Consider the following 19697-nt stretch of genomic DNA (forward strand, 5'->3'; position numbering starts at 1 on the left):
GTGGTGGTGAAGCTACTGATACCATTATCGCTGCTAAAGCGCGAACTATGGTGCAGTACGCTTAGGAGCTGAACAGCCGTCCCTCTGCGAAGACATCCAGCAGATTCCAGCTGCCCGCGGACGCTGTCCCCCCTCCTTCCTCGACGCGCTGAAGAGACCCGCTGCCTTTCTCGTGCAGAGAAATCCAGCTCCGGCGTTTCCGGTCTGCCCTCGCGGGTGACTGGGATATCGAGAGTGACCCCTGAAGGAGATACCAATCCTCCATCATTCTATTCAGAGGTATGGTGTTGACTAAACCCTTAGACGAGAATTCTTGAAACAAACCTTGGCAAAACCAACTTAACTTAAAGCTACTTACTGACTCCCCTTCCACGTGTTAGGCTTAGGTCAGGCACACTGGGGTAGGCTTAGTTAGAAGCACCAGTTGAGTATGTTAGCCTAATGTATATATTACTGTATATATGTTTTATTACTTTTAAACCATTGTATGGCTAAGAAACCATATCAATGCTTTTACAGTTCTATTTCACAATCCTTATCTTACTGTACGTACTTTTTATCATAACAAGTCTTGCAATTGTGGCAATACATTTCTCTTGTACGAGAAGAAAGACTGTTCAATAAATGTTAACCCTTTATTGACAAACGCCCGTCTCTCTATTCTCTACATCTCGTGAAAGTAAACTGCACTAAACTGACTGAGTGAAATACATGTCTATTGTTTCACACGACCCTAGAGATTGACTCTTGATCTGAGGAGCAAAGTTGTCATGTTGCACGGTTGTTGGAAAGCTGAATCCCTTCTTGTCTGTGCCAAGGAAGCTGATCACTTCCTATGCAGAGAAGAAAGTTTCCAGTGACCTCTGAGCTAGTTGGTAACACAACCCAATTAAGTTTAGCATAGTCAGTGGAGGCCTGGAATATCCGCAGTTCCACGTCGATACTACTGTTTATGTTATTCCAATGCGCAGGGCCTAGTGGGAAACTAGGAACTACACTACAAGTTCTGTTTTCTATTTCTAATGGGAGAGGAATCTTCTCTCCCATATATGTGTAAACGCGGTGGTCAATTTAACAAGGGGGCACACATCTGTGACGTCAATGTGGGCTGACATCGTCATTCCAGTCAATCTTGGTTTTAATAGTCGGATCGACATAAAACACTCCTATTTTAATGACATGATGTATTTTTTTCAGTATTGATTCAAAGACCTTTTTTCCTTTGAACAATTGTTTATTCTGTGAATTAGGATGGTAATGTAGACATAGAGAGTTCCTACAGAGTAATGTTCCTTACACACTTTGTGGAAACTTAACTGACCTAAGCAGACACATTTGCACTTACTTGGAACTGCATACCCCTGTGGTCATGATTAGCTAATCGGAGCATGTATGCCGGACCTTTATGCGCTCCAAATCTCTCCCTCTTGATATATATCACTAGTTGAAGACCACCCTCATAACAATGGGCTATCTAAAAGCAGTGTGTTTGGACATAATTCATCATCATACCGTGGTTATCTGGTTGCGATAGAGTGGGGCAAAGTCAAATGTTAAGGTCGACTGCAATAAAAAGCAAACCAGATGCAGGGACCAGGTTCACCAGTGGAAAGTTTATCTAGAGACATAGAAATTTCTATGGAGAAAAAGTGGTCACCAACAAGTTGGCTCTCAACGTTCCCACATCCAGGAGTGAGTAGCTCATCCAGTCAAAGTTTTTTCTTTGCATTCCTCTATTTGTAGTCCTAAATTTATAAAGAACAATGTATACATCAGAATGCAAATAAAATATGTGGAGTGGCTGAGCTGCTCATGCATGGACCTGAGCACTCTCTGAAAACCAAACATGACTGCACAGCTACAGACTGTGTTCCCTTTGCCTTTACCAGCCTGTCCATTTCTTCCATCTTTATATTGAAAGGTGATGCTTATAAAGTATAAACTAGACTATGCCAATAAGTCTGCTAGTACGCATGTCTAAGTTTTGAAGGCTAATGGAGATTCAATATGCAGCCACAAGTCTTATTTTCTGGTACAAAACAGGGGCTCAGTCTCATCTCTCCCAGAGATGTAACTTGGCCCTAATCACCCTGTGCTTTGTAGTTTCATTTTCTCCATTATAGCTAGGGACTTACAGGACTCAGCATGCTTTAGGGCCTCGAGATGTGGTTCCCAGAGTTGGACAAGGAACTCCAAGGTGGGGGGTATAATGAGATGTAACTTTAGGATCCATTCAGAAATTAGGAATTACCAGATTCATCAGAAAATCTCCAATTTATCTAGTTATTCCTAATTTTTCTCCTGAAATGTCTGGGTAACATGCAGGGCTGGGCTCGGAACCCAAAGCGACCCTAGAAATTTTGTCAGACCTGCCCCCAGAAGGGAGGTGCAAGTGTGAAGCATTTCTGCTCTTGTAACTGGGGGCCGATATTGCAACAGCGTTGCATGACTGGCCCTCAGTAACAAAACCAGCTCCTAATGTTCCAAAACCGACCCCCACTCTTCCAGCCTCCCAGGGAAACGCCTGATGCTCGCTACCGACAGTCCGGCTCTGGTAACATACTTCTCATCAGCTGTGTTCCAGCAACCCTGTAATTCCTATGGGGTAAGTAACTCCTGTTTGTAGCCTATCCTGCACTGCAGGGCCACTTGTAATGAGGGCTTGATGCTTTTGGCTGAAAAACACGATTGGCTGAAGTTGACCAGGTAACAGCCATTCTCTGCTGAGGAATCTGGACTGAGGTCAGAAACAGAGTGATTGCTAGGTCTCCTCGCCATCCTTATATCGGTCCATGTAGAATACGCCCTCACTAGCTAAACCAATGATTAAGCTTTACGCGCGCACATGTCCTCTTCAGATTAAAAGTTGATTCTGTGCCATTGGGCCACTCAGTTCTACATCAGAGTTTCCTTCTACAAACCCTTATAATCTGAGACTGTGGCCTAGTTGGTTGAATTTGGGCCAACCAACACTGAAACTGCCAGAATGCATTTGGTTGTTAAATGAATGCCTACAAAGTCCCCTTCTGGTACATTGCCTTCCTCCGCTCCATGGCCCCACACTAGATGGTCGTTCCCGTAGCAACATTTGCAATGAGAGATGCTCATGATCATGTCAAAGAAAAGAAAAAAGGACGAATTCATCCATTACAGTGATCGGCGTTTAACATAATGGTCACAGGTCTGAATCAAGGTGGGCTCATTCAGCCTTTCATCCTTTTGGCGTTAATAACATGCGCACATTGCATTGGGTAATAAATAACAGAAGCAATTAGTGCCGAGAGACCAGACACGTGGTGGAGTGAATAATAAATGTGTAGCTATTATTATTAAGAGCTTTGGGGCAGATTTACAAGCCCATTGCGCCTCATTTACGCTGCCGTTGCATCACTTTTGTGATGCAACGGCGGCGCAAATCCTGCTTCATGGTGCGGGGGTACTTACAACATGACGCATCTGGGAGATGCGTCACGTTGTAATGCCCTGCGCCACATGTAGGCGTTCCTGTGCAGGGGGGGGGGGGGGGCATTCTGGCGCAGGAACGCCTCCTAAAAGTGGCTGAGTGAAACCTACAAGATTCGACTAAGTCACTTTTAGGCCCATGCTGCGTCAAAACCCTGCGCCTGCCTGAAGCAGGCATAAGGATTGACGCAGCATTAACTAGATAGGGCCCCCAGAGCATTGCTGGAGCTGCGTCGCGTTTCGACGCAACTCCAGCAATGCGTCACTTTTACAGCACAGATGCGTCACGCATCTGTGCCGTTTTTGCACCATGGTGCGCCGCATTCTAAATGCGGCGCATCCATGATGGCGGAGTTGTGGCGCACAATAACTGGTGCATCCCTGCTGATTTGCAGGGATGCGCCAGTTATTGTAAATATGCCCCTGCCTTCCTATGTCCTTTACATGACAAACCCTGTGATGGCTCTGGGAATCGAGCCAGAGCCCAAGGTCGGGCCTCACTCGGCCCTCGGCCTCTCTTTAAATGTGCTGGCTCGCCTAGCTCTACTATTTTGATTAAAATTCTCAAATCTTGGATTGGCCCTCAATATACCATAACCACTCCGAATCACTTGCTGATGCAAATATGTTATAGACCCAACTAAGCTGCTAATGAGGAGGGCCCACTCACAGGAATGCTCCAGTTTCTTATTAATTACTGGTATTCCACCGTCGAGTTCTCGTCTTTCATGTGTTGCAAGGACCAGTAAACAGAACTCCTGCGACACACTTCAAAGATGTGAATGATATCATTGAATATCAGTGCTTAATAAGGCTGCAATGACCTTGGAGTGAAATGATTGGAGAAATTCTGCCGGTGTGCCTTCATTAGTGGATTAGTTCACTCGTGCTCATATTATTGACACATGACCTCAAAAAAATTCAGGCAGTCCTTTCTTTTCTGCAACATCATTTTGCGTCCATGTGACTTGTTATTTCGTATGGGCTCGTAAGTTCATGTGGCTAAAAGTATCATGCATGACGTATCATGCATGACGTGGAACCACCTGGCGATGTAGTTATGTGCCAAATGTACTCCTGCCATATGTTTGGCACCCACAAGTCACATCAACTAGGGGTTGCCAGGAATAGCAGCTGCAACCCCTGACTTGCCCTTAGGTACTCCTGGCAATGCAAGGGCACTCCTGGTCCTGGTGGCCATGGAGGAATATTTTAAACCTTTCTTACTTTCAGTACTTTTCACTTCTATCCCTTTCATATCTTTCTTAGCCGCAGGTCGGAGACTGTTGAGGGCCTAAGAGTGGGACAAAGTGTTGATCCTGTAATGTTGCCCCATGTCAAAGGGGCCATGATGCCACTTCCACCACCTCTCGCTTTTTCCTGAATCTGTACATATAATGATGATGTGGTAGGCAGCATGGATCATAACTACGCTGTTAATGGAATCCAAGCTGGTGTGTTGAGAGGGGTGTGCTAGTCCTAGCCCACAACCTGAACCACCCAAACTCAAATCCCCCAACAACTGTTGCCGAGGATCATTTCGACAGATCTTAAGTGTACACAGTGTCCAATGTCAAGGCAGGACCTGCAGACCCCGGTACCCTCCCAGCACTTTAGCTGCTCTGACCCCAGTATCCAGTGCATCCAAGTGGAAACTGGCTATTGAGTCTCAAGAATTATCTGTTAAGAGCTAAAGAACCAGGGGGCATATTATTAAGACAGGCGATAAAATTATCGCAGTTTTAGCGGCAGAAAACTGCAGCTAAAACGGCGATAATGGGCTTGATAATATGCTCTATGGAATTCCAATTGAAGCCCATGTTAGATGTGAAGGACATTTAACATGGGCTTCAATTGGAATTCCATAGAGCATATTATCAAGCCCATTATCGCCGTTTTAGCAGCCGTTTTCTGCCGCTAAAACGGTGATAATTTTATCGCCTGTCTTGATAATATGCCCCCGATGAGGCCCTCTGCTACTACACTGCGCAGGAGAGGCAGAGTACAGGATCCTTGTCGTTCTTCGCAATAATGGAGATGTCGCTAACATTGAAGCAACTGCGTTGACTCTAAATCGTCATTTTGAGGCAGAAGTAAATGCCGGCTATCAGAGGTGGCTTCCAGTGCCTGAGTGGGGACAGGAGTCAGGGGAATCGTCAGCACAGTGAGCTCTTACAACATGGCCGACAGGGAGCAAGAGGACAGGGGCAAAACAATGCAAATGCTTTGGTCATTGACCATGAGATGGCTGATGATACTATGCGAACCCACAATGACCCTTCAAAAAGTTTGCTTATTGCAAGTATCACATACGCGGTCACATGCGAAGGCAGAGCGTATGAAAGCAGCATTTGCAAATGCCCTCAATCTGGCAGGAATCTTTGGGTATCATCAGTAAAAAAAGTAGTGGGAAACCTGAAAGGCAAGAAAAGGGGTGAGCTCTGTGGTAAGGACATGTCAGATGAGTGAGCGTGTCTATTCGGAGGGAGAAAGTGCTCAACCCGACAATAGCTAAACACTTTGCCAAGATATGAGGGGGACAAGGGGCAGTCAAAAAGAAAATCACATACACTCAAAGCTTCTACACAGAGACATCTCAGAAAGAAAAAGTTTTTATCATTTCACTAGATGACAACAAACAAAATAAATGACAAACACACCATAAGGTCCCGGAAAGGATTAAAAACCACCGATTTCATTGACACATTGGGATTAATGAACACTATGGCAGTGGATCAATTTTAGGGCTCAAACTTTGATCAAAATCAGAAATCCAGACCAGAAAATATAGGTCTTCAGTGACATGGTCCTCATTTTATTAATGGGGCATATTTGAATCCACCATCTGAGATGGTGATGCCAAAATGCATGCCAAGCTATGCATCACAAAATCAGTCAAATGCACTTTCTTGAGACACCTCATGACAAGGAAATAGATCCTTTTTTTAAAAAATTTTGTTTTAACCTTTTTTCTTCAAATTTTTACAACATTTTATTTATTGCCCATGGTTCCCACCCCCCACCCCCCATGAGGACAGGTATTTCTATTATTATTTACATAGAGATTTACGTTACACAAATACAAGTTCAAAAGCAGGGGATAAAAGAGAACAGAAAGAAAATATATTAACATCAAAACTCAATGCACTCTTTATCATACATTTCATTCTGTGACTCAATCAGGTTGAGTTGCATTGTTTGTGGAATAAATAATTTTAGCATTTATCCAAGGCATTTTCAATTCCTATATTCAATGCGCCTGTATCCAATCTAGCAAAGGTGCCCAGATTTTCATGCCTCTCTGCCGAATATTACGCCCCTTTTGTTTATAAATGGCTACCTCGAGGTTACATGTCGCAACTAATCTAGCCTTCCATTGGGAGAAGGACGGTAGGGTGGGGTCGAGCCAGGCTGATGCGACACATAGTCGAAAGATTGCCATTGACACGAAGATCACCCCTTGCACCTGTATAGGACGTTCTTTATTAGTGATGCCCAGCATAATCTCTTCAGTTGATATGTTAATCCCAGCACCGGTGATGTCCGAAAGAAACCCAGATATTTCATTTATAATGTTTGATAGGGTGTTACATGTGGCGAACATATGCACACTGTCCGCAGCAGGAAGTGCACATCGCGGGCAAGTAGTGCCCTTACCTGTCCCCCATTTAGAAATTTTATACATTGTATAATACAGCGAGAAATATGTTTTATAGAATTGTGCCTGTAGTTTTAAGGACATTAAGTAGGATAGTGACAAATCATATGCCTTAAGTGGAATGCTAGGTGGAACTTCTAGTTTAATTTGCCATGCCGCCTCATGTTTGTCCATATCATCTGGGAGTAAGGTATTAAAGCTTTCATAAATCTCACCAATTCTTGGGGGCGTGTTGTTGCGCATATTTTCTATGATTTGACAAATTTGAAATTTAATACGGCCACCCCCTTTTTTTAGCAGGAAATCTCTCACTTGAAGATATTTAAAGAAATCCCTGTTGGGGATGTTATAATCTTTTTTTAATTCATCGAATGATTTCATTCCCTGAGTAGAGAAAAAACATCCAAGTTATTCTATCCCTAATGTACACCAGCTCCGTACATAGGAGTCATAAAATATTTCTGGGAGATCTGAGTTCTGAAGAACCGGTGTATAATGTGAAAATCGCCCTAGTCCAAGTAGTTTTTTAACCTGTCCCCAGACTTTGACAACATTGTTGATGGTTTTGAATTTCACCCTTTTAAGGTGATCATCATTAACGTGACGCCATAGACAGCCAGTGCTCCCGTTCCCTAGGATGAGTTCTTGTGGTGTTGGGATACTCAGATCAACTGGGTTAGATTTTAGCAATCTTCTGCTGTAATTCATAACTGAAGCCCAATAATAAAGCATGAAATTAGGTAACGACCACCCCCCACGCTCTCTTGGTAAAGTGATCCATTTGAGTGCTCTCCGAGGTTTACTATAACCCCATAAAAATCGTGAGAACATTGAATCTATTTTCTTAAATATATGTGGTGGGAATTCCAAGCAAATTGCCCTAAAAAAATGTAAAAACTTAGGGAAAAAAACCATCTTCACTAAATATGTTCTACCTCCGATTGATAGATGTAGGTTATCTAAACGTGACAATTCTCTCTTAGTGTGTAGTATTAGTGGCTCCAGATTGTTATTTACAATGTTCCCAACATTGGCACTAATGCTAACACCCAAGTATGTTGCTTTATTAGTTATTCTTGGGTTTCTCATCATAATCTTAGTATTAAGTACGAGCTGTGTCTTACTGGAATTTAGCTTGTACCCCGAAACTCTACCGAAGTTCTGTGCTTCGTTTTCAATGAGATTCATAGCAGTTGTAGGGTCCCCTGTAACAATAGCGATATCGTCCGCATACGCTAAGCATTTTGTTTCTGAACCACGCACACTTATAGGGGCAATTAACGCGTTTTTTTCGAGCCTGTGTATGAACCCATCTATATAGATGGCAAAAAGTAGGGGCGAGCAAGGGCACCCCTGTCGTGTCCCCCTGTTAATTTTAAAATTGTCGGTTAACTCTCCGTTAATCAATACCCTAGCACTGGGATCAATATATAGCTGTTGGATCGCTGTAATATATTTCTTACCTATGCCACAGTTTCGCATGGCGGCCCACAGGAACTTCCAGGAGACCCTATCAAACGCCTTCTCTGCATCAAGCAGTATAAGCGCCATAGGGTCTCCTGTCGTTCCCGTGTAGTCAAAGAGGGATATAACTCTTTGCACATGGTCAGTTGTAGATCTACCTGGTATAAACCCATGTTATCTTTCAGAGACTATATTATGAATCCGAGGTGCTAGCCGTGATGCTAATAATTTAATTTTGAATACATTTTGGAATCCCCATTAATCAATGTAATTGGTCGATACGACCCCATTTCCTGGGGATCTTTGTTTTTTTGGGGGAAAACTATTATTTTCGCATGCGACCAGGATTTCGGAGGATTCCCGCCTTCAAAGATGTTTTTAAATAATTCAGTCATGATAGACTTTAGTTGAGGTATAAATTTTAAATAGAACTCAGTCGGAATCCCATCTAAGCCTGTGGCTTTTCCAGTTTCTAGGGAGTTCATAGATAGTAGGATTTCCTCCCGGCATAGTGCACTATCTAAGATTTCTTGACCTTCTAATCCCAAGCCCTCTGTAGTAGATGGTTCAATATAACTCATGGGATCATTGCAAGCATTCTCATCCTCATAATATAATTTCTGATAGAATATTTGAAAAGCTTTTCTAATATCTGCCGGATCTGTCTTCAAGCCAAGCATAGGATCATTAATTGCTTTAATTAGGGTTTTGGATATCTCTTCCCGGGTTCTAACCGCCAGATGATGACCCATTTTCTCCCCCAATTCATAAATAGTCTCCCTACGGGTAGTTGCTCTCACAACTGCTTTCTCAATTAGAATTTCCGATATATAGTTTTTAGCTATTGCCACCCTGTTCACTTCCCTGTCTGTCATCTCGCCATCCTGAACTGCCTTGATCAGATCTTCTTCAGCGATCCGCAGACTTTGTTCCAGGGACCTCATTTTTTGTTTTTCTAAATTGTTACGTCGTAATGAGAATCGCATAGTTTCACCCCTGATACATGCCTTCATAGTGTCCCAAACATTTTCTATTGAGGTGGACCCTATATTGTCTTCCAGAAAGGCCGGGATCCAGTTCCTCATATGCGTGCAATATTCATCATTCTTCAATAACGCTCTTTCGAACATCCAACTAGTAGCTGTCGGTTTATTGGCCCCCACTGTTATAGTAAGTTCAAGTGGATTGTGGTCTGAGAGAATTCTCGTGTGTTTTTTTATTTGGCAAATTGATTTTAAAGTGCAGGACATAAGCATATAGTCCAGTCTTAAATGCCTAGAATGAGGGTAAGAATAATAAGTATAACCAGGATTCCCCGGGTATGTCTCTGACCACCCATCTATTAATCCATGAAGTGCACACAGATCTTTCAGAGATTGATATACCTTTTGTTTCCTACCATTGTAAACAAAGCCGGGTCAGATAACCATTCGTTAGGTAAGTGGATGTTAAGATCTCCACAGACAATAATAGGGAGGGGCCAATGTACCAGTTCGTTGGAGATGTTGTTCAGCACTTCCTGATCATCACTAATATTGCCATAAACAGTGCATAGTGTCAGTTTATTTTTCCCTTTATTATAGCAGCACTCAGCTATCACATATCGTCCGAATTTATCGCCGATTGAACGCGAGAACTGGATCCCTCCTCCTTTTGCCAAGATGGCTACCCCTTTTGTACGTGACCCCTGGGATGTAGCAGAGATAAGTCTATATCCAAGTGTTTTCAAAAGATATTGCTGTGATCCCTCAATGTGAGTCTCCTGGAGACATATAATATCTGCTGCAGATAGCCTGAACCCTTCTGCCACTTTCTGCCTTTTCTTAATATCATTCAGGCCGCCTATATTCAATGAAAGTATTTTCAATTTAGTCATCCAAATCTTTCAAAGTTACCATATAGATCAAATGCAAGCCCTGGACCCAGCCTTTCCTCATCAACCTCCATTCCCATCTCCCCCTGTAAATATTTTGTGCTCATTGTGAAAGATCCAATTCCTGTCCCCACTTTCCCCTCTCCCCCTAAGACCCCGTTGAACCCCTCCCCCCGTCCCAAAACCCCCCACCCCCCCCACCATCCAGTGAGACTGCCTGGTTCCCTTGGAACCAGGTTGTGGGCATCGAGTGATTCGTTGGTAGCTAGTGTCACCGTATCCTGACCCCTGTTGCTGTGGGAGTTTTGGTGAGGTATGTTTTTTAGACTTTGCATTATCTTATCTTCACTGTATACAAACATAACATCTGTCTATATACCATAAGGTACCCCCCTCTCTCCTGTTTTCTCGAAATGTCTTATGCCTTATACCGCAGTTGCCTGGTTAGCAGATATTTAGTAATAACTTATATTTGGGGATTTTTTCCCCCTCCTTTTTTTGTTTTTCTTTGCCGTCTTTAGATCCTATTCACTTTACCATAAGTATCTGCATTTTTATGATACATGAAATACGCAAGAAGTCTCAAAATATCTCCAAGGACATGAGTTTCCTGCACGACAAATATGGCTGCAAAATGCCATACTGATTTAACCATTGACCCTTCAGCACTTTAGCATCCCCTTCTGCACCTGTATGCTGGTTGAGAAAAATCTAAAGAAACTGGAAGCAACACACATCAATGAATGGGTAACATGAACCACAATGTGAGCAACCCCATCATGATCACTTAAAATAACCAATAACATAGACAAGTAAGGATAGGTGTGGACTTGAGGTTACCAACAGGAACATCAAAGGACAGCACCACATGACATCATGGCCTCTATGAATGGAGCTAAATGGTTCTGCAAGTTAAACCACAACACGGAGTATGATCACTTACATCTTAATGAGAAGTTGCTGTACATCACAATCTTCTCCATGCACACAAGACTACAGAGATATATGAGGATAAGTTCTGACATAGAAAAGGTTTTTCCCCAAAAACATCTGCAAGATGTTGATTGCCTTCCCTGGATCCGGAATGGCAGTGAAACATTCTAATAGGCACCCCATTTGTGGGAGACCAAACCACCCAACTGAAGAGATTAAAAAAAATGCTGACTCACTCAACACCAAAAATGCATGGTTATGAAGCCCAGATAAAATTTTCCGGATTTATTTTTTCTAGGCCTGGACGGAGTTCACAGAGTTGCACTTCCCAGAACTCTAGTTCCACAAGCGGTGGAGTGCATTAGGTTGTGCTGTTCCCGCTGATGTTTAGCACAGGTGTTTGTAATGCTTTGGAAAATCCCGTGTTAAGAAATCTTGCTGGGAGGTGGTCTAGCGTTGGATTTTCATTGCTCGCCTTGCCAGCACAAGAGAGGTAAACTCTCTGCTCTGAGGAGTGGAGTTTTTCAGAACTCCACATGCTCTACGGAGCACGGAGTGCAGAAACTCCGCAATCTCTGCTAACAAAGCTGCGTTTACTGCCCAGGCCAAATATTTTCCACAACCCTGAGGAAAACCGACCAGGTGGCCACTTGTCTAAGCATCAATTGAGGGTAGGCCAATATCATCCACTAGACCAGGTTCGATGTAACTGAATACAAATCATCTTTCCTAATACTATTCAGTTTATTTTGGTTTGGTTTCCATGTTTTGTGTGTTGCTTGGGAGGGATGGTACATTTCAAACACATATCTAGGTGCATATCCATTAAACAGAGGACATGAAGGTGGAGGAGTGGGATGCGCCCCTCACTCCCCTGCTCAGCCTATGATAGAACTGTGTGCCCCTCTGGGATCCCCCAGGGTTTTAGAGAAGGTGAGTCCTTTAGAGTGCCCCCAAGTTGGAGAAGGGGCAGAAAATCCGTGGAGGACTGTGGATGATTGTGTGCAGGGGAAGCACACCGGTTAGCCAAAGCTCCCAAATGGCACTTGCCACCATGCAGGGAGTGGCTAAGGGAGACTGCAGAAGGAATGAACACTGCTAACAGAGAGCGAGGAGTGATCAGGGGTTGGTGCCAAGGCCCATCCACTCTTAGACACAGGATGAAAGTACCCGTCCAGGACTTCAAGCGATAAGTGATTGAGACAAAAGCAAAAACAGGCTGCATGGGCAGAACCCAAGTCCAGGGATGAATGGGAGGAAAGGAGGGGATCCATGAACCCCTGATGGAGCAAGGTTTCACAAGTAAAGTGACTTGCTCGTACTCAACCTTCTCGATAATAATTTTAATGTACTAACTAACATGTTTTGTCTTATTAATATTACATTACACAACATATTAGGCATCTAGGGGAAGCTTGCCAATGTGCTTTTACTAACTATAATCCGCTTGCACTAAAATGGCTGCAGCTACGTGGGATTTTCTACTGCGCATGCGTCTATCATGCCCACGTGACATGCTTGGTGGGAAAACTTTTGCTTCAGCGCAACTGAACTAAGATGGCTGTATGTGTCCTAATGTGCAAGAAGCTTGCATCGCTGCTTTGCTAAGCTGTTTGTTTTCGCTTAATATTTAATGCAATAGTATGAAGTAAAACAATGGTAATAGAGTAGAAAGAAGTGGTATACAGTGCAATCATTTATTCTGTGTTTCTAAAACTGTTTCTTTTCTATTTTTACATGTTACCAAAATTATCGGCCTAAATGCTTTGCTGAACTCCATCTTTGGAGAAACTGCACCTGTGCGACAAATGTCCTGAAGCCACAGAAGCTGTAGCCATTAATTATGGCCAAGACGGACAAGGAAGACGGAGAAGAGTGAACTACTGCCTTGCCAAAGGAAGCTGAATTGATTACATTGTTTTAAAATGATTATTGATACATTTCACTCCCGGGAGGAATAAAGAACATGGGTAGATAAAGTTATGGGAGGGAACAACTTGAATACATGATTGACAAGTTGCTTCTAGAAAAGTATGATGAGATGGCTACTCCTCGTTCTTTGTCCAATAACATTGTGACATTCACACATTTGCTGCATTTGGAGGTGGTACACTGACCTAAAAAATAGTATAACTAGGGTAGGCTTAGTTAGTTAGATTGTCCGACTTGTCCGAATAGCTGACCTGTCACTGACCCAAGGCTCTCAATAGGTGATTGGGAGCAGAGTTGCTGGCGGAGCACTCTGTCAGAAGATTCGATAACCCAATCGGTGTTCTGGGGAGGAGATCGGTGACCGAATTGGGGTTCGACTGTTAGCTGCAGAGAGGGTTTACAACGCTGGTGTTTTGAACTTTAACTGTGGTGCTGGTCATAGCCTGTGGTGGTCCTATCCTGATCCAATTTGGTCCGTAACCTGTCCTGATTCTGTCTTGCACCTGTTGTTTCCTGCTGACACTTATACTTTGGGACCCTTATTCTTTTACTTAGCTTAGGAACAGGGTTGAAAATCACATTGTTCTAGGTAACTATAAAGTGTGGGTTTGTCATTGTACTGTTTTTTCCCTTTTTCTCTTACCCACCCTCTGTTTAAATGCTTAACGACATTTTCTCTCCGAATCATTTTTTAAATGTTTTTGTTTTAAAATCTGCATTAGACTACACAAAATAAGAAATAAATGTGAGTTTTATGTTTTATAAGTTTTCAAAGATCTTACTTAGATAAAGATTTTAAACCTTTCCTGAGTTTGTGGTCATTTATGAAATACTAAATGTTATTATTGCTACCTATTTTCTCTTCAACTCCCTTGATCCTTTAGGACTATAGGTATCGGTGACTTGGTAAGATAAATGGTAAAAATCCAAACGGTAAAAACCCCAATTGATTTGAGTGTAGGTTTACCTGTTTAATGTATATATATTCATAGGGGCCCAGGTGAGTATGTTGAACAGGTGAGCCTGCGCTCTATCAGGTATTTTGGTAGCAGTGGCAAGGTTAGGGATTAGTGTAGATAAGTAGTTAGTAAATATTGATTATTGATTGATTATTAGTTATTGATTTTATTGATTTTATGCATTAACCAAAACTGTTCGTACCTGTTTTTATGTGTTGTCTGGAAACCCCGGGGGCAGAATAACAGGGGGTCAATGGAAGCCATTCTGTAGTGAGGTCACTTGTTCGCGGTAGTAAGTGCATGTTTAGGTAAAACCGGAAGCATTGTTTTAGGGATTTTCTTTCTGTATAAATGTATGAATAATTGATAGCAAAGAGTTTGCTAGTAAAACTTTGGTGTAATATCACCTAGAAAGGGTCACACTGAAGGAGTAGCAGGCTCTTCTGAGCTTGATTGACAGCAAAGGGGTTAGTTGGTGAAACTTTGGCCTTGCATAACCTAGAAAGGGTAAGCCTGAGGGAATAACAGGTTCTCCGATGCTTGCATGAAAGGTAGACGGGTGGGATCTACTTGTAGTGTATGAAGAGTAAACGGAAGGGAGTTACTCGCTGTGAATATAAATCATTCTTTTCTTTCGAAATAGTTACTCAGACACAGTGGCGAATGTTTTTGCGTTGTTAATTAATGAAAATGAGCATTTAAAATTCTCTCGTATTACCTTGCAAAGGAGGGAGTCAGTTGCGGAGCTGCGTTGATGTCACTCAGAGCCGCGCTGGGATTGGTTAATACAGCGGGTATGTAGCTGAGGTAATTTTGTAAAGGAGGGGTGAGTACAGGAGCGCGAGAACATCGTCTCACGGGAAAAAGCTGCGCAACCATTGGTTGAATATATTTTGGATTCTAATTGTTGATTGGTTATTGAAAATAAGAAACGTTTTGGTATTGGAGGTTTCTCATAAACAAACTGAGTGTCATTACGAAGTAAAGCGGCATAAAATATATGTGTCATTTAGATCCAGAATTCTTAAGAAATAGACCAGATAGAAAATATCTAGGTTTTGCTATAGAACAGATGATAAGAGGGAGACCTTATATCATGTACGGAGATAAAAGAAAAATGTAATTTGTCAAGAAAGTTAAAAATTTCTTTCCAAAAGATAAACCTATTAAAACCAGAGAAGGGATTATTATTCCACCACCGAATACGCCTGCATAATACATGATGGTTGAAAGGGGCTACCATACTTGCATATGGTTAGAAACCTGGATAGAATATACAAAATATGATGGAATTTTGGCATTTTCAGAAAATGGTACCTTTAATGGTAGAGTTTTATATAATTTAGGAGCACGCATGAATGAATTAGATCCAAGACCTAGGTTAACTCAATATGAGGCATTGGTGGATGGGAAACAGAAATTATGAGCGAGACAGATCCAGAAGTGATAAAAGTATTAGTAAATGTTTTCCTAAATTTCCTAAAGAAACAAGAGATAAGCAGATGAAACAATGGAGACAGTCTATGCTGATCGAAGGATTATATCCTGTCCGAGCATTAGAAGGACAAACAGGGAGTAAAAGTTCTGAGAAAAATAAAAAATTAATGACAAGTGCTGATCCAGAAGATGATTACTTGAAGGATTTATTAATGAAAAATCCGCCACCTTATAATGAGGAGCAGAATCAGACAAATGCTACTGCTCCGTTTTTAAAGCCACCTTTAGTTCCACAAGTGTTACATGAGGCATCATTAGAAAAAGTGCTGCAGGAAAAGGAACGAAAAGCAAAAATTAAGCAAAGGAATTAGTTACTTCAGAAAATTTCACAGTTAAATATCAGTCCTAAAGCCTTGACAATTTCAGTGACTATAGGTCCAGTTGTTCCTTTATATGGAGAAAAACAGAATAGTCCCAGACCTCCTGTTTTAACTACACCTGTAGTGCAGCCAATGAAAGAAACATTAATAGTGGATGACCAAGCAAGTGAATGTGGGTCAGAAATCTCTTTGATGGATTTACCTATAAGAGAACCAGTAAGTAGCTCGGCTAAGAAAACCACACCTGTAAATACTAGAGAAGTACAAATAGAAACCTATTTAGGTTCAGGTACGAGAAGTGCAACTGTAGTTACTCCAGAAGAAATTGAAAGATGGTCCGGAGAAATAGAAAAACCAAAATCACAGTCAAAGACATTGGATATTTTAAAATTAGGAGTTGAATTAGAAGAAATGATTACTGGAAATGTGGGATTAGATCGATTGAATGTATTAAATGAAGATGAATTGTTGTTTATATGTTGAAGTAATACTCAAAATACAAAAACATTTCATGAAAAATTAACGAGTTTAGCAAGTGAAATGGGGATTGACATTGGGAAATCAAAAGTGTTACAGTGTTACAGAAACCATATTGAGCTGAATTGTCTGACAAAGATTTAGAAAATAGCAATGTGTCAGGTCATCATTGTTGCAAAAATGGGGTGACATAGACAGATGGAAAGCTAGATGGTTAAAGAAAAAGGAAGAAGCTAAGGGAAAAGCACTGTATCAGAATTTATGTTGAAAGAAACAGAAAAAGTGGAAAGGTTGTGTCCAATGAGAGAAGTACCAGGTGGAGGTTATGTGCATGTTCCATGGTCCCGACAAGATATAGTGTAATTTACAAATGAATTTCCAAAACTCAGAGAGAAACCTGTAGATTGGTACAGACAGGTCGAGAGATTTGTTAAGGTTTCAAAAGTGTTATTAAAAGATCTAGATGGGTTATTCAACATCGTTGTTCCTGTTGATTTATGGACAGAATGTAAAATTGCAGTAAACTGGCCAAATGATGAGTATCCCAGAGACCCGAAAACAGGAGCACCATCCGACGAGGTTGATGAGGAATTATAATCAGGTTATACTGTATTTGAAAGGGAACATACCTCCAAAAGAGACAGATTGGACTAGAATAGACAAAACTACTCTGAATCTGTGCATACATATTATGAACGTCTTTTAAACGTTTTTAAACAGTATAGTGGTTTGGAAAATATTGACATCAAAGATATGACGCATTTTATCTATCCGTTTGTGTCTGGACTAAGACCAGAAATTTCACAATGGATTAAGGATAATAAAATCTGTTGGCAGGCCAAACCTGTAGATGAAATACTGAAATATGCAAAATATTGTGAAGAGGAATTGGATAATAAACGAAAGAATTTGAAGAAAAAGTAATGTGGGCACAGGTAAAATTAGCAGAGCAACAAGAACTTCAATTGAAAAACATTCATACCAAAGGAGATGGAAATGGTAATAAACCTAGAGGTAAATTTAATCGAAAGGAGGCTAAAAAGAAATTTCCTTGTCATGGGTGCGGCAAGTTGGGGCATTGGCAGAACTAGTGTAAGGGTGTGCTAAATAATAATAATAATTTGAATCCACAAACGCAGAATGAGGTATTGATAAAGCAACAAAAACAGGTAATACAAAATCAGTTACCATTGGCGCCTATGCCAAACCCTGGGAGTCAACCAGCATACAGTATAGATACCACAAGTTGGGAAGGAAGTGGTAAAAGGGACACAGTGACACCCCAATTTCTTTTGAGTGACTCATACTTTGATGAAGATAGTTTCTGATGGTGCCTGAGGGGGGAGGATGGGGAGTGCGTACTTGGCGCATCCCTACAGGTAGATCAGTCAGGTCCATACATTGAGGGAAAAGTTGAAGGAAAAGATGTTACCTTTTTGTTGGAAACTGGCGCTACCCATTCTACTGTGAGAACAGCAGACGTTCCAAACCTACCCCTCTTGGGAGAAGCGATCCAAGTAGTGGGCATTTCTAATACACAAATTAGTAACCCAGTTACAGAACCAATGGAAGTCAAAATAGGCAATTTTAAAGAAATGCTCAAATTTGTTGTATGTAATTCCAGTCCTGTAAATCTATTAGGCAGGATGTGTTGTGCAAAATGACTTGCATTATCTTTTGTACACCAAATGGAGTTGAAATGCAAACTCCAGATGAAGATGGAATTTATAAAATTATGCTAGCAAAACAAGAAACTGAAAAACAAAAGTTTACCATAGAAGACTTGCCAAAAGAATTACAACATGCATTAGATCCTAAAGTGTGGGATTTCACAGGAAAAGATGTAGGATTAATGGCAAATGTTGAACCAGTTAAAGTGACAGTAAAAGAAGGTGCAGTTTATCCAAATATTCGACAGTACAAAATCAGCACAGTAATAAAAGCAGGAATCGCACTACAAATAAAACGTCTAATGGAAGCAGGAATTTTGCAGGAAATAATGAGCAGTCCATGTAATTCACCCATAATTGGCATCAAGAAACCAAGCGGAAAATACAGGGTCGTACAGGACCTCCGCAAAATTAATAAAATTGTTGTCCCATGTTGTCTAGTTGTGCCAAACCCTGCCGTGATTTTGTATCAAATACCATGGGCAGCAGGCTGGTTCACCGTAATTGACCTTTGCCACGCCTTTTTCTCAATACCACTGCACCCGGATAGTAAGTATCTTTTCTCGTTCAAATTCGATGACCATATCTATGTTTGGAATTGCGTCCCTCAGGGGTACACTGAAAGTCCATTGATCTTTAATCAGATCTTAAAAAAATGTCTTGAATCTTTGACATTGCCCCGGACAATCAGTCCTGGTGCAGTATATAGATGATCTACTGGTGGCATCTAAGAATCGAAAAGACTGTGTTACTGATACAATTGCTTTGTTGAATCATTTAGGAAAAGGTAGACACAAAGTATCACTTGAAAAGTTGCAGTATTGTACTACAACAGTGAAATGTCTGGGGCACCAGACAGAGAGAGGTGTCAGAAGGGTTACCTCTGAAAAAATCAGAATAATTCAAAACATGAATCTACCTCAAACACAGAAAGAAATCAGAATGTTTCTTGGAGTTGTAGGTCATTGCAGGCAATGGATTGTGGGATTTGCAGTCCTAGCAAAACCTTTGATACAAGTGACAAAGAAAAGAGCAAAAGACCTAGTAGAATGGGATGATGAAAGCATGTCATCTTTTCTAAAATTACGAAATTGTCTGTGTTTAGCCTCAGCATTAGGGATGCCTGACTATACAAAAGATTTTGCATTGTTTTGTGACACCGAGACAATTGTGCACTTTTAGTTCTGACTCAAACTCATGGTCTAATGAGACGACCTGTTGCATATTTTTCCTCTACTCTGGATCCAGTGGCAGCAGCATTGCCGGGATGTCTGAAAGCAGGAGCAGCAACTTGTGCGAGTATTAAGCAAAGTGAGTCCATTATCATGGGACATCCAGTAACAGTGTATGTCCTACATGCAGCTGTGATTTTATTGACCAGGACTAAAACTTAGTATTTAACACCTAGTCGGCTGACTAACTATGAACTAATTCTTGAAGGAGCAGAGAATG

Source organism: Lissotriton vulgaris, chromosome 1_1, assembly GCF_964263255.1.
Source record: "Lissotriton vulgaris chromosome 1_1, aLisVul1.2, whole genome shotgun sequence".
NCBI classification, from domain to species: Eukaryota; Metazoa; Chordata; class Amphibia; order Caudata; family Salamandridae; genus Lissotriton; species Lissotriton vulgaris.